The sequence below is a fragment of the Aethalodelphis obliquidens genome, unplaced genomic scaffold, assembly GCF_003676395.1.
Source record: "Aethalodelphis obliquidens isolate GAN/ISIS:26980383/991018 unplaced genomic scaffold, ASM367639v1 scaffold22, whole genome shotgun sequence".
In the NCBI taxonomy this organism is placed as follows: domain Eukaryota; kingdom Metazoa; phylum Chordata; class Mammalia; order Artiodactyla; family Delphinidae; genus Aethalodelphis; species Aethalodelphis obliquidens.
Genome location: NW_020837966.1, coordinates 2,956,780 through 2,980,167, shown reverse-complemented (window position 1 = coordinate 2,980,167; position 23,388 = coordinate 2,956,780). Strand labels below are relative to the sequence as shown.

Genomic DNA, 23,388 nt, shown 5'->3' with positions numbered 1-23,388 from the left:
CTAGTGGAAAAGGCCAGGGAGTGAGGGGATGGGCTCTGAACTGAGACAGAGGACAAGGAGAGTAGCTGAAGACATAAGGGCAGGGAATGGGGTTTGTCTTTCCATCACCAAGTAACACCATGCTTTTATGCTATGTGCTGTGCTAAAAGGGCAGCAATATAGCTTCAAATGCTATTTCGCAGATGAGCTTTTCTTTAATGACCCAGAAGATTCTCTCAGTCCTTCAAGGCACAGGGGATTAAAAGAAACCTGCAGTAGAGTTCAGGAGCTTAGCTCTGAGGACAAGGGCCCCAGTACAGCGAAATTAACAGGGCAAAAAAGGCGAGTGGAATGGAGAAGCAGCTCTTGTGCCCCCAAAGAGGACAGACCTCAAGACCCCAGGCAATAACAATAGTGAACACCTACTATGTTCCAAGTTCTTTGCTGCTGCCTTGCAGGCCCTATCGCTGTCCTTCACTAGATCCTGGTAAGTTAGGTATGACCCTTCCTTACACAGATGAGGACAAGAGGCTCCGTGAGCATAAATGGCTAAATCAAGAGCACATGGTGGCATGCGAACCCAGGTTTGTATGATTCCCTTGCTTCTGACTCAAGCAGCCTGACGCCCGGTGCCCCAGAGTATGCACACGCGTCCCCTACAGACGGCCCTCCGCGAACGCCTTGGAGAAGCATGAGCTGACGGGTGGGACGAATTTGGGTCCGGGCTCGAGGGAGGGGAAAGCGGGAGGGGGCGCGGATGTGGGCTTACCGGCTCCGGAGGCATGGCACCGCAGCACAGCTCGGCCAGGCTCAGCAGTACTAGCGACATCGCGGGGCCACCGCCCCCACCGCTCGTAGTCCCTGCCAGCCTTCGGCCAAGCTCTTATCCCGGCGGCCGGGGCCACACCTCCGGGCTCCGCCTACCCCAGCACCGCCCAGGTAGGGGCGGCCCCCTGGCGCCCTTCCTGGGTAGGGAAAGAAGTGCCCCGGCCTGCAGGGGCCGCGAGGGATGCCTGGGTCCGAGCGGGTCTCCAGCAGCCGCGCACGCGCCGGCTCAGCGCACCCGTGCGAGCAGTGAGCCAGGTGCACGAGTGCACGCACGCCCCGCTCGCCCGAGCCCGGCGGGCCCGCCTGGCGTCCGGTTCCCTCCCGGAGCAGGTCGGTCCGAGAGGCCCGCGGTGCCCCTCCTGGCCGCCCGGAGCGCGCGGAGCGCCGGCGCCGCCAGTTAAAGTGTAGCGGGGCCGGGCCGCCGCCGACCGTCCCTGCACTCTGGCCGAGCTGCCCACGGTGAGTAGCGGGGACGCGCTAGACCCCGGGTCCACCCGCCCCGAACGGCCCCGGCCGCAGCCCGGAGGCCCCAGCGGCCTCGGGCCGAGAGGTCGGGTGGGTCCGGAGGACCCCGGCCGGACGCCGAGGCTGGGGCTCCACCTGACGCTACGGCTGAGCCCCCGGAAACTAAAACAGTGGGACGGGGAGAGCAAAGCCTCACTGAGTTCTTCGCGGGAGTTAGTTCCTCGCAGGAACTAAGTTATATGTAATTCGTGTAACAGAAACCCTCCCTTTCCCCGGGTGTTCTGGTCAACGTATGTTTTCACAAAATGAGGCCTGACACTAACACTTCGGTCTCCGGAGGCGGAAGCCTTCACCCTTTGGGTTTGGAGGCGGGTTTTTGAGTTTCCCTGAGCTCAGGATTTATGAGCAGCGTTAAATGCAAATTTTGGGCCCGCCTTTCAGAGAGCCAGCCCAGCCCCCCAGGTCCAGCAGGGTCCGGAATCTGCATTTAACTTGACATTGCTGGTAATTCTGCGCAGGTGGACCAGGACCATCCTTTGAGGCACAGTGGTTTGGGGGAAGGTTAATAAAAATCAGCTGGGCCAACAGCAGATCAGAGTGCTTGGAACTTTGCTGCTTCAGCTGCCTGGGTTTGCAAAGGACAAGGTGGGGGTGACCAACTCAAGGTCCCTTAAACTTGTAGGCCAAGTTAGCTTCATTCTTTACATGAGACCAAGGCCTAAGGAGGAATGAAATTGTCAGCTGGTGCGAGGTTGACTTAGTCAAGCAGCTCTTTTGCTGAGGTCCTGTGCACCAGGCCTGGCCCACCTGCCTGAGTAAGATTTGGGCCAGCATGGAGTGGGCCCAGCTAGAGCTGGGGGCTGTGGCATGCACACATGTAGGTTTCAGGTGACGCTTCCAGAGGATTGGCGTGGTTTCTAACCAAGGAGAGTGGCTCAGGTGAGGCTGTTGCCTCACCCATGCCTGGGGCTGGGCCACCCTGGGCCCCTCGCTCAACCTCTCTGAGTTGCTTTGAGCCCTGGGGTGCCAGAGATCATTTGCTGCTCTAATAGTTGTCTTTCTTCTGAGCAAACACGTGCAGGGTGCCAGCCCTGGGGTGCAAAGTTGCCTTTGGACTGAGGATGAGGGCGGTGAGAGCATGTTCCAGGGCACATGTGCCCAGCCTGCTGTGGAAGCGCAGATGCAGACAGCCTCATTTTCCAGCTCTTGAGATCGTGAACTTTATCCCATGGTACAGAGGAACCACGGCAGATGTTTTGGTGGTGGTCAGTTTTCAGTTTTAGAAAGCCCACCTGGGTGGCTATGCCAGGCTGTGGGAGGCCAGTCCCTCTGAGACCAGCGAGGAGGCAGGTGCTAACCAAAATGCGTTCACTGGACAAATAGCCGAGTCCCTGTGGGCCAGGCTTCGAGCTGTGCCAGCTTTACAGCTGGCCCCAAAGCAGGCCCTGCTGCAGGAGCTTGGGCTGTTGAGTGTGAGGGCTTTGGGGACAACCAGGGATGCAGAGGTTAGTCCTCTATCTGGAGATAGAGTTTGTGAGTCAGACATTTATAGGGGTGGTAGAGAAGGGAGGAGGATAGGTCCCCGGGGAAGGAGAACTCCCTGGAGGTGAAGGCTAGGAGGGCCTGCACCAGGAAAAGCCGAGAGTGAGGGGGCAGCCGAGGTGTCAGATGAGGCAGAGGGGCCAGGGGTGGCCTGGCCTGAGGTGGGCCCCTGGCTTAGGTCCTTGGCAAGAAGGGGTGAGACAGGCAGGGGAGGAGGAGTTTGGAGGTGGGAGTGGGGTGGTTTTCTTTCAAGAAAGGGCAAGGTTAAGATCGTTTCTCCAGGGGAAGAAGCTGGTGGGCAAAGGAGAGAGGAAATGTGAGGCCAGCATGGTGCCGAGGTGGCTGGCTTCGGTTAGGAGGAGGGAACCTGGGCAGCAGGTGCTGGCTGTTGACTTGGGACACAGGCTGAGGGATCCCCCAGTGCCCTGGGTCCAGGGCTGCGTGTGTGTGGGCACAGAGGTGACACTGCCCTGGCCCTGGTTCTCTGATGCCCACGGCAGGACTGCAGAGTGGGCAGTCCCAAGGAGAGCCCTTCAGCCACAGCCTGTGTTCTCTGTGGGCCAGCGAGGTGTGCCTGCCTGTCTTTTCGGGGGGAAGGGGTCTGCTCTGGCTTGGAAGTTCCTTCCAAAAAGTGTCCCTCCACAAGAGGGCCTTGTTGGTTAAGCATGCAGCCTCCGAGGTGGCCTGCTGGAAGGAACACCATTTGTTTGAATGCCTAAGTCCAATAGTGTCGTGGCTTTAAACAGGAGGCAGGGCCATTGCGGGTCAGGAGGTCTCAGCTTCCTCTCTCTCTGTAACCTCTGGAAGTCACTGCCCTTCTCAGAGCCCCAGTTTCCTTTACTGTAAAGTGGGCGGATGAGACTGTGTAATGGCAATGAGGTGACTCAAGTCTGTGAGGGAAGTGCAGACGCTCTGATCTTCCCCCTTTGGCCATGAATTCTGCTGGGTCTAGGTTTCTGAAAGAGCCACTGTGCAGTGTGCCTTCAAGTCTTGGTATTTAGGAGGCGCTTGTGAAATGCTTGAATGAGCGAATGAATGAGTGCATACCTTCCTCCTAGGCCGGCACCAAAGCCTGCCTGCCCAGGAGAGCTGGTTTGAGTAGAAACTCCTCCTCTTCCTCCTCTGGTGGGGTGAAGGGCACCTCTCCTGGAGTCTGGAAGACCACTTTGTCTAGTACCCATGGCTGTGACCCCAGAACCCCTGGGACAGGTTCTGTGCCACTGCTGGGGGGTGGAGAGACCAGGGTTCCAGATCCCTGGCTGTGCTAGTTACTCCCCAGTGCCAGCCTCAGATGAGGCTCTGGTTGTCCTGGGGCCTCAGTTTCCCCATCCATAACATGAAGCTGACATCAGCCCTGGTGGCCTTGCAGGGCTGTTGGGAGACTCTGAAGAGGTGGGAAAAAGCTGAAGGACTTAAAAAGTGCTGTGTAAATTCAGGGGCAGGGGAGGTGGGACAAGAAATAAACAAATGATCTCCACGGCCCAAATAGGGAAATTCCTTTGGACCCAAGTGCAGCGATGCCCGCAGGCTGTCGCTTTTGTCAGACCTTTGTTTCTCTATCCTATGCGTCAGCAAGGGAACAAGACCATTAGGGTTGTTGACATGTCCCAGGCCCAGTCTCCACCCACACAGGTGGAATTTTCCACTTCTTTTGTTTTTTCAAATATTAATCAGGGCCCCAGCCAGTCCACAGTGGACCCATTGTCTCATGAAGAGCAAGCAGTTTCTGGCAAACACTGGCCACCTTCCAGGGCCCCGGAAGCCCCCCCGAGCTGGGATGGGTGCTGTTGGGAGCACCCCGCCCTCGGTACCACCCTCCCCCCTCCACCCAGTGTTCTGCTCCAGCTGGTTGAGTTTTGCAGAGTCCGTGGCCATGCCTGCTTTGAGCCAGGGACCCTGAGGCCACACTGAGAGCTTGCCCCCTGCTCACAGTGGGGCCGTGGAGCCGCCAACGGTTTCTCTGCTCCAGTGAGGAGGGCTGGCCCAGGAAGGCCCACAGACGCGGGCCACGGTGTTAAGTCCATGTTAACACTACCCCTGCCAGTTCCTAGGGCGAAACCCCTTGAGGCCACAGCCCGTGTGTACTTGCACCAATCTTCACATGCGCTGTCACACTGGCACCTGGAAGAAGGTCCAGAATGAAGAGGAGGCTGGTTCTGTTTTTCTCTCAAAGCCCCATCTGTATGTGGGTGACAGAGTCGGCCTCCCAGAGCTTGAGGGAGGATTACTGGAGATGTCAGGGGGTAGAGCCGTGGGCATGTGTGGGACTCATAGCAAAGGGGCAGCCACCTATCTCTCCATCGGTGATACTTGAAACCAGGGTCCGTGGATGCTGGTTGATGTCCTACACTAGCCTTGGTGCCTGATTGATTCTTGCACTTCCGTTCAGTGATGGAGCTGTTCGTAGTTGACACAAGGAAGCAGTGGGCGTTTTTAAGCAGCTCACCTGGCAGTCTGTAGAGCCCTCTGCCGCTAAGCCCCTCCAGAAGCTTGAAAGGGACACAGTAGCGGGCATGTGTGGGAAAGTTGGCTGACTCATATCTCGCCGCTGGTTTATAAAACAAAGTGAGCTGGCTACCTGCAGGGCTGCTCCCAGGTGTGATCTGGCGTCCCTGTCCCTGCCATGCTGTGGCTGGATGGCGCCTCGACAGGGGCTCGCTTAGCACCTCCAGGGCCTTGCTGGCCTTCGGAGGAGTGTGTCTCTGAGCCTGTGGTAGTGCCTGAGTGAACACGGATTAAAGATCAAGCAGGCCTTGCATTTCTCTAATGATTAGTGATGTTGAGCATCCTTTCACGAGGTATCACCTCACACCAGTCAGAATGGCCATCATCAAAAAATCTACAAACAATAAATGCTGGAGAGCGTGTGGAGAAAAGGGGACCCTCTTGCACTGGTGGTGGGAATGTAAATTGATACAGCCACTATGGAGAACAGTATGGAGGTTCCTTAAAAAACTAAAAATAGAACTAGCATATGACCCAGCAATCCGACTACTGGGCATATACCCTGAGAAAACCATAATTCAAAAAGAGTCATGTACCAGAGTGTTCATTGCAGCTCTATTTACAATAGCCAGGACATGGAAGCAACATAAGTGTCCATCAACAGATGAATGGATAAAGAAGATGTGACACATATATACAATGGAATATTACTCAGCCATAAAAAGAAACGAAATTGAGTTATTTGTAGTGAAGTGGATGGACCTAGAGTCTGTCATACAGAGTGAAGTAAGTCAGAAAGAGAAAAATAAATACCATATGCTAACACATATCATATGGACTCTAATAAAGAAAAAAAGGTTCTGAAGAACCTAGGGGCAGGACAGGAATAAAGATGCAGACGTAGAGAATGGACTTGAGGACATGGGGAGGGGGAAGGGTAAGCTGGGACGGAGTGAGAGAGTGGCATGGACATATATACACTACCAAACGTAAAATAGATAGCTAGTGGGAAGCAGCTGCATAGCACAGGGAGGTCAACTTGGTGCTTTGTGACCACCTAGAGGGGTGGAATAGGGAGGGTGGGAGGGAGACGCAAGAGGGAGAAGATATGGGAATATATGTATAGCTGATTCACTTTGTTATACAGCAGAAACTAACACACCATTGTAAAGCAATTATACTCCAGTAAAGATGTTAAAAAAAATAAAAAGTAAAATAAAAAAAAGATCAAGCAGTCCTGGCAGCTGCTGCTCTCTGCCCTTTGCTTAGCCCTGTGTTTGCAGCAGATGCCAGAGTCGGTGCCTCAGATGGTGGGAAGGGACGCTTTGTCCTGGGACCTTGGACAAGTCACCTCAGTGCACGGGTCTGGGCCTCTAGGGGATTGATGTCCAGTCCATAATAGTGCATCTCAAATTCCCTGTGGTGCAGGACCATGTTTGGTTTTTAAATTTTAATCTCACATGGGTTGATTTAAAAAATGTAATAAAAGTTGTTACAGTAAAAACAAAGATACATCGCATTTAAGCTCGTTATCTTATTAGGAGATGCAGCAGACACCAAGTCACTGTGTCAGATTGCTGGAAACGTTTCTAAACCCTGCCTTTTGATTCTGTGCTTATCTTTCGCAGACAGTCGAAAATAGCATGTGGGTTGGCCCTGGCCACAGAGCCTGAATCCTTCACATCTGGGTGTGAGGTGGTGTTTTTTAATCGAGGTTTTAAAAACTGGTTGAAAATGTGCTTGAAGGAGGAAGCGGGTAGCAAACCTTTGTTGAACGCCCCAACTTCTGTGGCACAGGGTGGAGTCCATCAGCCTAGATCAGGCTCCTGGCCTCCGAGTTTCTCCCACTCTGCCTTCATTCCTCAGTCCTTTAGCAGAGAGATTTGAGATTTAAAACAGATAGCAACAACGAAAGCCCTTTTTGTTGTGGAAAACTTGGAACACACACAAAATTAGCCAGAAGAGAGTATTGAATCCCATATCCCATCCCCTCATGGGTGATCCTGTTTTGTCTGCCCCCCAGATCCCTGGGGTTTTTTAAACCAAATCCAAATATTGCTTATTTTTTCTGTCCATCTTTCAGTAGGTATTTCTGAAACAGTCGTTTTAAACAACATTACCACAGAACCAGTGTCACATCTGACAATGACTTCTTAATATCCTCAAATATCCAGTCACTGTTCAAATTCCTGGAACCTGAGTGAGATCCACACGTCATTCTCTCATGATCTGTGGATTTCCCTCCATCTCTCTCTGCCTTGTTTCTTTTTCACTTGAACTTGTCGAAGAAATATCGGGCTTTCCCTTGGCCTGGATTCTGTGTGTGGGATCCCACGTTCCTCTGATCTTCAAATTTCCTCCAAATCGGTGGATTTAGAAGTGTGAGCAGATTCAGGTCTGGAGTTTTGGGTGAGGATATTTCATTGTGTTCTCTCATTCACACATATCTCATTCAGACATATGCAGAGGCGAGAAGGGAGGAGCTGCAAACATCAGAGGCCCCCGCACAGGCTGGCACCCACTGTTGCCAACAGGAAACCCCCGGCCCAGGTCACACAGAAGTCCTGGCAGAGCTGGGGACAAAAGCCTGGCCTGTGGTTGGCATCATACTTGGGACTCCTCCCTGGGGTTTTCTTGGCATTCTGAGCAGTCTCTGCCCTGTCCTGTGTCCCACCCTCAGCACCAGGAGGGTGCGCGGACAGGTGGGCCCTGCCCGAGCAGCTGGAGTTATCTCCGAGGTAGCAACTGATGAGCTAATTCAAGAGAAGAGGGGAGAGTTTCTGATTCATTTGTTTATTCTGCACCAAAATGTGGGAGATGAGAGTTTTAGGAAGAGAAACTTGACTTTTGAAGAAAATGAGTTTTTTTAATTCAAAAAAATTAAGCTACAACATACAGTAAAGTGTACTGATGGTGAATTTTTTTTTTTTTTTTTTTTTTTGTGGTACGCGGGCCTCTCACTGTTGTGGCCTCTCCCGTTGCGGAGCACAGGCTCCGGACGCGCAGTCTCAGCGGCCATGGCTCACGGGCCCAGCCGCTCCACGGCATGTGGGATCCTCCCGGACCGGGGCACGAACCCGTGTCCCCTGCATCGGCAGGTGGACTCTCAACCACTGCGCCACCAGGGAAGCCCGATGGTGAAATTTTATCTGTATATGCACCCAGGTGATCATCGCCTGGTCAGGATCCAGAATGTTTCTTGTGCCCCTTATTTAATTTAATTTAATTTATTTATTTGCTGTGTCATGCAGGATCTTAGTTCCCCGACCACGGATCGAACCCATGCCCCCTGTAGTGGAAGCACGAACTCTTAACCACTGGACCACCACGGAGGTCCCTCCCTGTGCCCCTTCTAAGTGGTACCTCTCTCTGCCCCGGCACAGATGTCTCAGTTCAGTGTCCGCATCTCAGACTGCCCAGGTGTGGGAGCTGTAGGCTGCACGCCGGCCTGTCCCCATCATATGTCTACTCAGCTAGCATTACAGAGTGCCACGCTCCGCGTTGGGGGCGAGGCCACAGAGCCTTTGGCTGGGCTGATGGGCCTTTGACAGCTCATTTCACTCTTAGGGTTGAGGTCTCAGTAAGTGGTACAAAGAGAAGTCCCAGGATGGATGTGGCCAGTGGCCGAGGAAGGCTTCTCGGAGCATTGGCTGAGCAGGGTCTGAGGGAAGGTGAGAAGTGACCCAGGTGCAAGGAGGTGGGGACCCCATACCTGGAAGAAGGAGCACACGTGCAAAGGACCAGGGTGGGTGGGAAGGTAGGTGGTCTGGGTGCCTGGAACCCAGAGAGTGAGGCTCATGGTTGGGTGAGGGGTGATGGGTGAGGCGGGGGCAGGAGGCAGGGCTCCTGGGGCTGTGAGGAAGCTTGCTCCACCATCTTGGGAGGTTGGGTGGCCTGGGCTGGAGGTGGGCAGTGAGGTTCCTATGCGGGGAGGGGGCAGCTGCCCAGGGTTCTTCGCTGGACCATTACTCCCCAGCCTGGCTACCTCTCTGACCAGACCCTTCCCACCTGGGCCACCACCCCAAACTCCCCTCCTCCCACCCCAGCGCTGGGCGATCAGGCTGCTATGCCATTGAGAAGGCTTTGCCAGGCAGCAGGGAAGCAGCCGAACTTTACCACTTCTTGGCCTCTACAGCCTTGGGTGGTGCCTTGTACCCTTTCCATGTGCTGACTCAGGTGACTTTTTAGCTCCCAGAATGTGGCTGTGTTGGGCGGGTCCTGCCTGTGACTTGAAAAGGGACAGGGGCTCCCCTCTCAGGCTTGTTTTCTTTTCTGTGATGGGGGACTGATGGTGATGGTGATGGTGATGGTGATGATGATGATGATGATGAAGCCCGCTCCCCCAGTGTCTGTGGGAGATTCAGTGTGTGATACCCCACGTGAAGCGCTCAGGATGGGTGGCTGCCCCTATTATGACTACTTTACTCATAACTCTGTTTGGTTTCGTGGCTTAATGGAGCTCCGTGAACAGACAGTGGCAGCTACGGAGCATTATTCGTTTGACCCCCACAAAGCCCAGCCTAGAAGGTTGAGAACCTTGTCAGAGGTCTCTCAGGAAAGCAGGTCAAAGCCGGGACTAGAAGGCCAGATCAAAGGCAGGTGGCCTGCTCTGAATCCTCCATTGAAGAGCAACCCCTCAGAGACCCCCAGAAAGGCGAGGATGGCGGCGCCCTCTCCCCCGCCCCACTTTCTGCAGTTCTCTCTCGGGATTGTCAGCACCACCTTGGCCCATGGGCTCAGACAGTGCCAACCTTGGGGCACCAAGGGGCCTCGTGCCCACGAGCAGCTGAGCTTTGTGCCTCGGTCTGCTCAAGCCGTGTCTGTAGTGACAGGGCTACCCAGCCACTATGTAAATGGTTAACAGCCTCCTTTCTTGTGACTGGGGCCTTTTTATGGCTCTGTCCCCCATGGGTGGACAGTAAGGTTTTCACCATTGTTTGCCAGCATAAACAACTCAGGACAGACCTCTAGGCTTGTTTTTTCACGGTTGTGCAGAGTTCTCTTTTGCTTAAATTCTTTTTTTTTGCTTGCGCCATGCAGCATGTGGGATTTTGGTTCCCCAACCAGGGATTGAACCCATGTGCCCTGCCTTGGAAGTGCGGAGTCTTTTTTTTTTTCCCAGGTGGCTTTGCTGTTCTTCTGTTCTGACTCCCAAGTCAATAGTTTTCCTATTGCATCATGTCTTACTTTTTTTTTTAATTAAAAAAATGTTTTTTTATTGGAGTATAGTTGCTTTGCAATATTGTGTTAGTTTATATTGTACAGCAAAGTGAATCAGCTATACGTATACCTATATCCCCTCTTTTTTGGATTTCCTTCTCATTTAGGTCCCCACAGAGCATTGAGTAGAGTTCCCTGTGCTATACAGTAGGTTCTCATTAGTTATTTACTTTCTACATAGTATCAATAGTGTATACATGTCAACTCCAATCTCCTAATTCTTCCCACCCCCACCACTTTACCCCTTGGTATCCATATGTTTGTTCTCTATGTCTGTGTCTCCATTTCTGCTTTGTAAATAAGATTGTCTGTACCAATTTTTTCAGATTCCACATATATGCGTTAATATACAATATTTGTTTTTCTCTTTCTGATTTACTTCACTCTGTATGACAGTTTCTAGGTACATCCGTGTCTCTACAAATGACCCAATTTTATTCCTTTTTATGGCTGAGTAATATTCCATTGTATATATGTACCACATCTTCTTTATCCATTCCTCTGGTGATGGACATTTAGGTTGGGAAGCGCAGAGTCTTAACCACTGGACCACCAGGGAAGTCCCTCTTTCGGATAAATTGTTAGAAGAAGTGGGATTGCTGAGACAGAGGACTGCACCTTTAGAACCCTGATGCGTCCCTCACCTTCAGAAAAGGTCTACACGTTACCCAGCTGTGCCCAAAGCAGAATCATTATTTGCCATTGGCCCTGCCTGGCAGAGCTTCTCAAAGGTTGAAGCAGGTCTTGTGCCCTATTTCACATGCAGGCCTGGCTGAGACTGCTGGCCCCTCTCCAGAGTTCTGTCATCTCTTCTTGGGTAACTGACAAAAGCCAGGACCTCAGTGGCCCCAAGGATCTGATTCTAGTCTGGTACACTGTGCTGGCTCCGAGCTAGAAAGGAAATACACACACACACACACACACACACACACACACACACACACGTGTGCATGCCAAGAAATTGTGAAGAACCCTGTTCAAAGGGTCGTTTCGGGAAGTTTTGTCAGCCCTCCAGCTGTGCAACTCTGGAGACAGACTGTCCCAAGCATGGGTACTCCAGATGTGGTGGTAAGCATTTTATTCTAGGCACAGTTCTTTTGCAATTTGACTTTGCCAGAATTATCAAGTTTGTTGTGCAATTGGTCACAAACTCAAAATTACATGGAAATCTGTCTTGTCATGTTGTAGCATGTTTTTTTTTTTTTGGTTGATATTCATTTTTATTTACGTTAATTTAATTTTTAATTTATATTGGAGTATAGTTGATTTACAATGTTGTGTTAGTTTAAGGCCTACAGCTAAGTGATTCAGTTACATGTACATATGTCCATTCTTTTTCAGATTATTTCCCATATAGGTTATTACAGAATATTGAGTAGAGTTCCCTGTGTTACACAGTAGTAGGTCCCTGTTAAATATCTATATTATATATAGTAGTGTGCATATGCTAATCCCAAACTCCTAATTTATCCCCCCACCTTCCCCCCACCCTCACCCCTGCAACCACAAGTCTGCTTTCGAAGTCTGTGAGTCTGTTTCTGTTTTGCAAATAAGTTCATTTGTATCATTTTTTTAGAGTCCACATATAAGTGATATCATATGGTATTTGTCTTTCTCTGTCTGACTTACTTCACTTAGTATGATCATCTCTAGATCCATCCATGTTGCTGCAAATGGCATTATTTCATTTTTTTTTATGGCTGAGTGATATTCCATTGTATATATGCACCACATCTTCTTTATCCATTCTTCTGTCAGTGGACATTTAGGTTGCTTCCATGTGTTGGCTCTTGTGCTCTGAACATAGGGGTGCATGTATCTTTTGGAATTATAGTTTTGTCCAGGTATATGCCCAGGAGTGGGATTGCTGGATCATATGGTAGTTCTATTTTTAGTTTTTTGAGGAACCTCCATACTGTTCTCCGTAGTGGTTGTACCAACTTACATTCCCACCAACAATGTAGTAGGGTTCCCTTTTCTCCACACCCTCTCCAGCATTTATTATTTGTAGACTTTTTGATGACGCCCATTCTGATTGGTGTGAGGTGATACCTCTTTGTAGTTTTGATTTGCATTTATCTAATAATTAGCAATGTTAAGTATCTTTTCATGTGCTTTTTGGCCATCTGTATGTCTTCTTTGGAGAAATGTCTATTTAGATCTTCTGCCCATTTTTTGACTGGGTTGTTTTGTTTTGTTTTTTTATATAGAGCTGCACAAGCTGTTTGTATATTTTGGAGATTAATCCCTTGTCGTTTGCTTCATTTGCAAACATTTTCTTCCATTCTGTGGGTTGTCTTTTCATTTTGTTTATGGTTTCCTTTGCTGTGCAAAAGTTTTACGTTTAATTAGGTCCCATTTGTTTATTTTTGTTTACATTTTCATTATTCTAGGAGGTGGATCAAAAAAGATATTGCTGTGATTTATGTCAGAGAGTGTTCTGCCTATGTTTTCCTCTAAGAGTTTTATAGTATCTGGCCTTACATTTAGGTCTTTAATCCATTTTGAGTTTATTTTTGTGTGTGGTGTTAGAGAATGTTCTAATTTCATCCTTTTACATGTAGCTGTCCAGTTTTCCCAGCACCACTTATTGAAGAGGCTGTCTTTTCCATTGTATATTCTTGCCTCCTTTGTCGTAGGTTAATTAATTATTAATTAATTAGATTAATTATTTCTGAGGTTTCTATCTTGTTCCATTGATCTATATTTCTGGTTTTTTTGGTACCAGTACCATACTGTTCTGATTACTGTAGCTTTGTAGTATAGTCTGAAGTCAGGGAGTCTGATTCCTCCAGCTCCATTTTTCTTTCTCAGGATTGCTTTGGCTGTTTGGGGTCTCTTGTGTTCCCATACAAATCTTAAAATTTTCTGTTCTAGTTCTGTGAAAGCTGCTGTTTGTAATTTGATAGGGATTGCACTGAATCTGTAGATTGCCTTGGGTAGTATAGTCATTTTGACAATATTGATTCTTCCAATCCAAGAACATGGTATATCTTTCCATCTGTTTGTGTCATCTTTGATTTCTTTCATCAGCGTCTTATAGTTTTCAGAGTACAGGTCTTTTGCCTCCTTAGGTAAGTTTATTCCTAGGTATTTTATTCTTTTTTTTGCAATGCTAAATGGGATTGTTTCCTTAATTTCTCTTTCTGATCTTTCATTGTTAGTGTATAGGAATGCAAGAGATTTCTGTGTATTAATTTTGTAGACTTTTGCAGTCTAGATGATCTATTAATGAATGTGGGCTGTTAAAATGTGGACTGTTAAAATTCCCCACTATTATTGTGTTACTGTTGATTTCTTCTTTTATGGCTGTTAGCATTTGCCTTATATATTGAGGTGCTCCTATGTTGGGTGCATATGTATATTTACAATTGTTATATCTTCTCCTTGGATTGATCCCTTGATTATTATGTAGTATCCTTCTTTGTCTCTGGTAACAGTCTTTTTTTTAAGGTCTATTTTGTCTGATATGAGTATTCCTACTCCAGCTTTCTTTTGATTTCCATTTGCATGGAAGACCTTTTTCCATCGCCTCACTTTCAGTCTGTATGTGTCCCTAGATCTGAAGTGCGTCTCTTGTAAACAACATATATACAGGTCTTGTTTTTGTATCCATTCAGCCAGTCTGTGTGTTTTGGTTGGAGCATTTAATCCATTTACATTTAAGGTAATTATTGATATGTGTGTTCTTATTGCCATTTTATTAACTGCTTTGAATTTGTTTTTGTAGGTCTTTTTCCTTCCCTTCCTCTTGTTCTCCTCTCCTGTGATTTGATGACTATCTTTAGTGTTGTGTTTGGATTGCTTTTTCTTTTTTGTGTGTGTATCTATTGTAGATTTTTGGTTTGCGGTTCCCATGAGGTTTTGATACAGCAGTCTATAGGTATACAAGATTGTTTTAAGTTGCTGGTCTCTTAATTCCAATGGATTTCCAATATCCTGCATCTGTACTCTCCTCACAATTGCTAGTTTTGATATCATATTTGTATATGGATGATTTCCTACCTTTACTTTATGTTTGCCTTTATTGGTTAGCTTTCCCATTCGTAATTTTCTTGTTTCTAGTTGTGACCTTTTCTTTTCTGTAAGAGAAGTTCCTTTAGGATTTGTTGTAAAGCTGGTTTGGTGGTGCTGAATTCTCTTCGCTTTTGCTTGTTTGTACAGCTTTTGACTTCTCCATCGAATCTGAATGAGAGCCTTGCTGGATAGAGTATTGTTGGTTGTAGGTTTTTCCCTTTCATTGCTTTAAATATATCATGCCATTCTCTTCTGACCTGCAGAATTTCTGCTGAAAAATCAGCTGATAACCTTATGAGGATTCCTGTGTATGTTATTTGTTGCTTTTCCCTTGTTGCTTTTAATATTTTTTGTCTTTAATTTTTGTCAGTTTGATTAATGTGTCTCAGCGCGTTCCTCCTTGGGTTTATCTTGTATGGACCTCTCTGTGCTTCCTGGACTTGAGTGTTTTCTTTTTCATGTTAGGGAATTTTTCAACTATAATCTCTTCACGTATTTTCTCAGGTCTTTTCTCTCTATTCTTCTGGGACCCCTATAGTGTGAATGTTGGTGTGTTTAATGTTGTCCCAGAGGTCTCTGAGACTGTCCTCATTTTGTTTCATTCTTTTTTTCTTTATTTTGTTCCACAGCAGTGATTTCCACCACTCTGTCTTCTAGCTCACTTATTCGTTCTTCTGCCTCATTTATTCTGCTATTGATTCCTTCTAGTGTATTTTTCATTCCAGTTATTGTTCACCTCTGTTTGTTCTTGAAGTCTTCTAGGTATTTGTTAAACATTTCTTGTATCTTCTCGGTCTGTGCCTCCATTCTTTTTCTGAGATCTTTGATCATCTTTACTATCATTACTTTGAATTCTTTTTCAGGTAGATTGCCTGTCTCCACTTCACTTAGTTGTTCTGGGTTTTTATCTTGTTTCTTTGTCTGAAACATATTTCTCTGCTGTCTCATTTTGTCTTACTTTCTGGTTTTGTGGTCTCCTTTCCACAGGCTGTAGGATCGTAGTTCTTCTTGCTTCTGGTGCCTGCCCCCTGGTGGGTGAGATTGGTCCAAGGGCTTTTGCAGGCTTCCTGGTGGGAGGGACTGTTGCCTGCCCTCTGGTGGGTGGAGCTGGGTCTTGTCCCTCTGGTGGGCAGAGCCACGTCCAGGGGTGCGTTTAGAGGTGGCTGTGAGCTCAGTACAACTTTAGACAGCCTGTCTGCTGATGGGTGGGGCTGTGTTCCCCCACCTGCTGGTTGTTTGGCCTGAGGCATCCAAGCACTGGAGCCTACAGGCTGCTGGGTGGGGCCAAGTCCCAGTGCCAAAATGGTGACCTCCAGGAGAGCTCATGCCAACCAGTATTTCCTGAGACCTCTGCCACCAGTGTCCTTGCCCCCACAGTGAACCACAGCCAACCCCCACCTCCCCAGGAGACCTTCTGCGACCAGCAGGCAGGGGTAGCCCAGGCTCCTATGGAGTCCCTGCTTTGTGCTGGGTCCCAGTGCATGTGAAATCTTGTGTGTGCCCACCAAGAATGGAGTTTCTGTTTCCCTCAGTCCTGTGGAGCTCTTTCACTTAAGCCCCACTGGCCTTCAAAGCCAAATGCCCTGGGGGCTCCTCCTTCTATTGTCAGACCCTCACGCTGGGGAGCTTGATGTGAGGCTCAGAACTCACTCCTGTGGGAGAACCTTTGTGATATAATTATTTTCCAGTTTGTGGGTCGCCCACCTGGTGGGTATGGGATTTGATTATATTGTGAAAGTGTTCCTCCTACCATCTCATGATGGCTTCCTCTTTGTCTTTGGATGTAAAATATCATTTTTGGTAGGTTCCACTCTTTCTTATCCATGGTTGTTCAGCAGTTTGTTGTGATTTTGGTGTTTTCATGAGAGGAGGTGAGCTCAAGTCCTTCTACTCTTCCATCTTGTCCAGAATCGAGGGGCTGCTTTTATTTTGGATGTTTACTGCCTCTTTCCTTAGTGTGTGCTAGCCATTATCCCCTTGATATGGGGTGTGTAGATGTGTTGGCCTGTGAGCACTCCCTGTACGGTGTGGGCAGTAATTGGTGCCCACCCTGTGGGTTACCCAGCAGTGGTGGTGGACTGTGCACCCCCGGAACAGCAGGGGCTGCGCTTGGCACCTGCTCGCATGTCCCCTAGCTGAGGTTGGCAGCCCATGCACCCCTGAGGAGCGATTTGTGCCTGCTCCCTGCCCATGCATGCTCCCCAGATGGTGGGGGCAGTGACTGGCACCTGCTCCTGGGTTTCCTAGTGGTGGTGACAGCCCGTGCACTCCAGGGACAGCAGGGACAGTGATTGGGACCTGCTCATGTCCCGTGAGTGCTCCCTGCATGGTAGGGGCAGCGTTTGGCACCTGCTTGTGGGTCTCCCAGCGGCAGCGGTGACCCGGAATAGGAGGGACAGCGATTGGCACTCACTACTATGTCCCGAATTTCATTCCTTTTTAAGGCTGAACAATGTTGCATTGTATGTATATACCACATTTCTCTTATCCAATCATATGTTGATGGACATTTGTGTTGTTTCCACCTTTTTGCTATTGTGAATAATGCTGCTTAAAAATATTGTCATACAAGTATCTGTTTGAGTCTTTGCTTTCAGTTATTTTGGGTACATAATTAGGAGTGGAATTGCTAGATCATATGGTAATTCTATATTTAACTTTTTGAAGAATCACCAAACTGTTTTCCACGGTGGCTGCACCATTTTGCATTCCCACCAACTGTGTACAAGGGTTCCAACTTCTCCACATTCCTGTCAACGTTTGTTTTTTCCATTTTTTGGATAATAGCCATTCTAATGGGTGTGAGGTGGTATTTCATTGTGGTTTTAATTTGCATTAGTGATGTTGAGCATCTTTTCACGTTTATTGGCCATTTGTATATCTTTGGAGAAACATCTATTCTAGTTCTTTGCCCTTGTGTGTGTGCGTGTGTGTGTGTGTGTGTGTGTGTTGAGTTGTGTGCTTTTTGTTGTAATTGAGTAGTAGGAGTTATTTATATATTCTGGACATTAATCCCTTACAGAGCTATGATTTGCAAATATTTTGTTCCATTTTGTGGGTTATTTCACTCTCTTGATGGGGTCCTTTGTTGCACAAAAGTTTTTAATTTTGATGAAATCCAATTTATCTGTTCTTTCCCTTGTTTCCTGTGCTTTTGGTGAAGCATCATCATCAAGCAAGAAATCATTGCCAAATCCAGTGTCATGAAGATTTTTCCCTATGTTTTTATCTAAGGGTTTTATAATTTTAGTTCTTACATTTAGGTTTTTGGTCTATTTTAATTGTTGTATACGGTATTAGGTAAGGGTCAAACTTCATGCTTTTGCATATGGATATCCAGTTTCCCCAACACAATTTGCTTAAAAAATGATCGTTTCACCATCGAATGTGTCTTGTCATCCTAGTAAAATATCAACTACCCATCTATGTGAGGGTTTATTTCTGCACTCTCTTTTCTGTTCTTCTATATGTCTGTCCTTATGCCACTACCATGTCGTTTTGATTACTGGAGCTTTGTAGTAAGCTTTGAAATCAGAAAGTGTCAGTCTTCCAACCTGTTATGTTCCAAGATTGTTTTGGCTATTTGTGGTCCCTTGAGATTGCGTATGAATTTTAAGATGGGTTTCTCTATTTCTGAAAAAGCACTGTTGGAATTTTGATAGGGATTACATTGAATCTGTAACGTGCCATAGGTAGTGTTACCATCTTAACAATATTAAGTCTTCCAATCCAGAACACAGGATGTCTTTCCATCTCTTTATACCTTATTTAATTTCTTTCAGCAATATTTTGTAGTTTTCAGTGTTAGGTCTTTCAACTCCTTGGTTAAATTTATTTCTAAGTATTTTATTCTTTTTGCTACTATTATAAGTGGAATTGTTGCCTTAATTTCCTTTTTAGATTGTTCACTGTTAGTGTCTAGAAATGCAAATGATTTTTCTGTGATTTTGGATCCTGCAACTTTGCTGAATTTACTTATTAGCTCTAATAGTTATTGTGTGTGTCTCTGTGTAATCTTTAGGATTTTCTACATGTTAGATCATGTCATCTACAAACAGAGATAACTTCTTTGTTTAAAATTTTGATGCCTTTTATTTCTTGCCTAATTTCTTTGGCCAGAACTTCCAATACTGTGTTGAATAAAGGTGGCAAAAGTGAGTATCCTTGTCTTATTCCTGATTTTAGGGGAAAGACTTCAGTATTTCACCACTGAGTATGATGTTACCCCAAGGTTTTCATATATGACCTTTATCATTTTGAGGAAGTTTCATTCTATTCCTTGTTTACTGAGTGTTTTTATCATGAAAGGGTGTTGAATTATATCAGATGCTTTTTCTGCATCAGTTGAGACGATTATGTGATTTTTATTCCTTCATTCTATTAACGTGGTGTATTATATTGATTGATTTTCATATGTTGAACCATATTTGTGCAAATATGGTTCACAAATAAACCTGGGATAAATCCCACCTGGTCATGGTAAACAGTCCTTTTTAATATGCTGATGAATTCAGTTTGCTTGTATTTTGTTGAGAATTTTCACATCACTACTCATAAGAGATATTGGTCTGTAGTTTTCTTGTTAGTGTCTTTGGCTTTGCTATCTGGTTAATGCCTGCCTCACATGAGTTAGGAAGCTTGCCCTCCTCTTTAATTTTTTGGAAGAATTTGAGAAGGATTGATGTTCATTCTGTAAATGTTTGGTAGAATTCACAAGTGAAGCCATTTTCTCCAGGGTTTTCCTTTTTGGGGAGGTTTTTGATTATTGATTCTATCTCCTTACTAATTATAGGTTTATTCATATTTTCTCTTTCTTCATGATTCAGTTTTGATAGATGGTATATTTCTGGGAATTTGTCTGTTTCCTCTAGGTTATCCAATTTGTTGGTATACAATTGTTCACAGTACTTTCTTATCGTCTTTTTTATATCTGTAAAATCAGCGGTGATGGCCCCCCCCCTTAAATTTCTGATTTTACTAATTTGAGTCTTCACTGTTTTTTCTTAGTTAACCTACCTAAACTTTTGATAAAAAAATTTTTTTAAGAATCAACTTTTGGATTGACTGTCTCTGTTGTTTTCCTGTTCTTTATTTCATTTATCTCTGCTCTAATCTTTATTATTTCCTTCCTTCTGCTAACTTTGGGTTTAGTTTGCTCTTCTTTTTCTAGTTCCTTAAGATATAAAGTTTGGTTTTTTATTGAAATCTTTCTTCCTTTTTAATGTAAGCGTTTACAACTATAAATTTCCCCTCTTAGCACTGCTTTTGCTTCATCTCATATGTTTTGGCATGCTGTGATTTTATTTTCATTTGTCTTAAAATATTTTCTAATTTCCCTTGTGAGTTCTCCTTTGACACATTGATTAAGAGTGTGTTGTTTAATGTCCACATATTTGTGAATTTTCCAGTTTTCCTTCTGATATCGGTTTCTAGTTTTATTCTATTATGATCAGAAAAGATACTTTGTATTATTTCAGTCTTTTAAAATTTATTAAGATTTGTTTTGTGGCCTAACACATGGGCTGTCCTAGAGAATGTTCCATGTGCACTTGAGAAAAATGTATTCTGCTGTTGTTGGGTGGGGTATTTTGTAAATGTCTGTTAGATCCATTTGGTTTGTAATGTTATTCAAGTTCTTTATTTCCTTACTGGTTTTCTGTCTGGTTCTTCTATTATTGAAATCTGAGTATAGAAGTCTCCATTTATTACTATAGAACTATCTATTTCTCCCTTCAAATCTGTCAATGTTTGCTTTATGTATTTTGGGACTCTGACGTTGGGTACATAAATGAATTACATGTTTTAAAACTTTATTTATATAAAGGTCTCATTCAGGTCATACCATCTTATTTGCTTTGTATATTTTGAATCTATTTTTAGGATTCAACCATACTGATATGAGGTGCTGTAGTTCCTTCATTTTCACTGCCATGCGGGGTTTCTTTTTGTCTGTCCTGTAACTTTTTCTGTGTCATTTGTATTTCCATATACATTTTGAAGTCAGCATGTCAATTTCTAAAAAAAAAATCCTGCTGAGATTTGATTGGCATTGCATGAAAATCTATAAATCAATTTGGGGAGTACTGACATAACAATATTAGGTCTTCCTACTTGTGGTATCTCTATATATTTGGATCATCTTTAACTTCTATCAATAATGTTTTGTCATTTTCAGTGTATAGGTTTTGCACATATTTTGTTAAATCTAATACTAATTATTTCAAATTTCCTGATGCTCTTGTAAGTGGTATTGTTTTGACGTGTGGTGGCCCCACAGAGAGTGGGATCTACCCCCTCCCACCCATAATTTGTTTGAATGTTGGGACTGATGGTACCACACATGTGCCAAGAGGCTATGAAAAAGTTTATTACTCACATAATGGGGCTTTCTGGATAGAGCAGGGCAGGCATCCAAGCCAGTCTGGGATAGCTTGAGTGACAGAAAGGGGGAGTGGCCCTGGGGAGTGGGACCAAGGTGAGGATTCCTACATATGGGTTGGATTTGCATGATTTGAACTTACCAACTGACACCTAAGGCAGAAATTCAGAGCCTTCTTACTGACTTGCTCAGATGTAGGGCAAGAGGGAGGGGTGGAGCTTGAAAGCTGTCAATGACCAAACATAAAAAATGGACTCAAACTCTTTACTACATTTAAAATTTCAGTTGGTCATTAATAGTATATAAAAATACAATTGAGTTTTGTATGTTGACCTTGTATCCTGTGATATTGCTAAATTCACTTATTAATTCCAGTAGCTTTCTTTGTAAATTACTTGGGAATTCTATGTAGATGATCATCTTGTCTGCAAATAAGGACGCTTATAATTCTTTCTTTCCAATCTGTATGCCTTTTATTTTTAATTAATTAAATAACCTTAAATCCCTGGTTAGGACCTTTAAACAGTGTTGAATAAAAGTGATTAGAGTGAACATCCTTGCCTTGTTTCTGATCTCAGGAGGAAAGCTTTAGTCTTTCACCATTGAGTACAAAGTCAGCTGTGGGTATTTCATAGATTCCCTTTATCAGGAAGTTCTCTTCCATTCTTTAAGTACACAGAGATTTTATGGATGTTGTATATATCCAAATGCTTTCTGCATTAACTATGATGATTGTATGTTTTTTCTTTTTTGGTGTGTTAAACCACTGACTGATTTTCAAATGTTGAACCGATCTTACATTCCTGGAATAAAACTCTAGTTGGTTATGATGTATGTTTTTTGTTTCTTGCTGGATTTGATTTGCTAAAATTTTGTTTAAGATTTTTGCATCTTTGTTCATGGTGCATATTGGTCTCTAGTTTTCTGGTGATATCTTTGGTTTTGGTAACAGAATACTGCTGGCTTTATAAAATGAGTTGGGAAGTGTTCTCATACGTTTTTTATAGAATTGATATTATTCCATCTTGAATGTTTCTTAGCTTTTACCAATGTAGTCTAGAGTTTTCTTTGTGGGAAAAATTTAAATTAATGAATTTAATTTTTTAAATAAATATATACAGCTATTTAGGTTATATAGTTCTTCTTGAGTGGACTTTGATAATCTTTCAAAAAATGTATCCATATCATCTTAATTATCAAATATATTGCCGTAAAGTTGTCATAATAGTCTTACTATCTGTACAATATGTAAGGATGTTCCCTCTGTCATTGCCAATGTTGGTAATTTGTGTTATCCTTCCTTTTTTCTTTGCCTGGGTAGAGGTTTATTAACTTTATTAATTGTTTTTAAGAACTTCATTTTGGTTTTGTTAATTTTTTCCATTTTTAAATTTGTTTTCAGTTTTATTGATTTGTACTGTTATGTTTATTACTTTCTTCTGATCACCATGGGACCAATTTTCATTTTTTCTGACTTTTTAAAGGTGAAAGTATAAATCCTCAATTTGAGATCTGACTTTTCTAATGTAAGCATTTTAATGATGTATTTTTCATTCAAAGCACTGCTTTCCTACATCCCACACATTTCTGTCTGTTGTGTTTTCATTTTCATTCACTTCAAACATTTGCTAATTTCTCCTGTGATTTCTTCTTTGACTCATGGGTTATTTAAAAGTGTGTTGTGTAATTTCTTAATATTTAGGGATTTTTTCAGATATACTTTTATTATTTATTTCTAAGTCAGTTCTTTTGTGGGTAGAGAACATACTTTGTAGCATTTCAGTCCTCTTAAATTTGTTGAGTTTTTTAAAAATTTATTTATTATTTATTTTTATTTTTGGCTGTGCTAGGTCTTTGTTGCTGTGCACGGGCTTTCTCTGGTTGTGGTGAGCAGGGGCTACTCTTCGTTGCAGTGCACGGGTTTCACATTGCAATGGCTTCTCTTGTTGTGGAGCATGGGCTCTAGGCACACGGGCTTCAGTAGTTGTGGCACACAGGCTCAGTAGTTGTGGCACGCGAGCTCTAGAGCACAGGCTCATTAGTAGTTGCTCCGTGGCATGTAGGATCTTCCCGGGCCAGGTCTTGAACCTGTATGCCCTGCATTGGCAGGCGGATTCTTAACCACTGTGCCATCAGGGAAGCCCCTGTTGAGATTTTTATAATGGCCCAGAATACTGTCTGTCTTGGTGATGTACACTTGTGAAGGACATGTATTCTGCTGGTGTTTGGGTGTTCATACTAAGTGTTAATTAGGTCAACTTAGTTCATAATGTTTAAGTCTTGTATATTCTTACTGACTTTTTATCTAGTAGTTTTATCTGTTATGGAGAGGGGAGTATTAAAATCTCCAAGAGTAACTGTGTATTCATTTTTCATTTCAGTTTTATCAATTTATGCTTCATGCTGTGGAAGCTCTACTAGACACATATACACATATATCATATATCATCACATATACACATATATCATGATACATATATATCATTTCTTTATGATATATTGACCTCTTTATC

General features: G+C 44.8%; 1 protein-coding gene across 4 annotated transcripts in view; it reads left to right on the top strand.

The window, feature by feature from the left end:
• The window catches only part of CHDH (choline dehydrogenase), a 77,183-nt gene that overhangs the window by 11,241 nt on the left and 42,554 nt on the right, over positions 1 to 23,388 (top strand). For 2 of the 4 annotated variants that reach the window (XR_003435847.1, XR_003435846.1), the window contains exon 1: positions 946 to 1,266. The exons of 1 other annotated variant lie outside the window; for it this stretch is intronic. The gene's annotated coding sequence lies outside the window, so the exon portion shown is untranslated. Of the gene's footprint in view, positions 1 to 945; positions 1,267 to 23,388 lie in introns of those variants that run through there. One more of the 4 variants, XM_027121104.1, reaches the window with a different exon arrangement.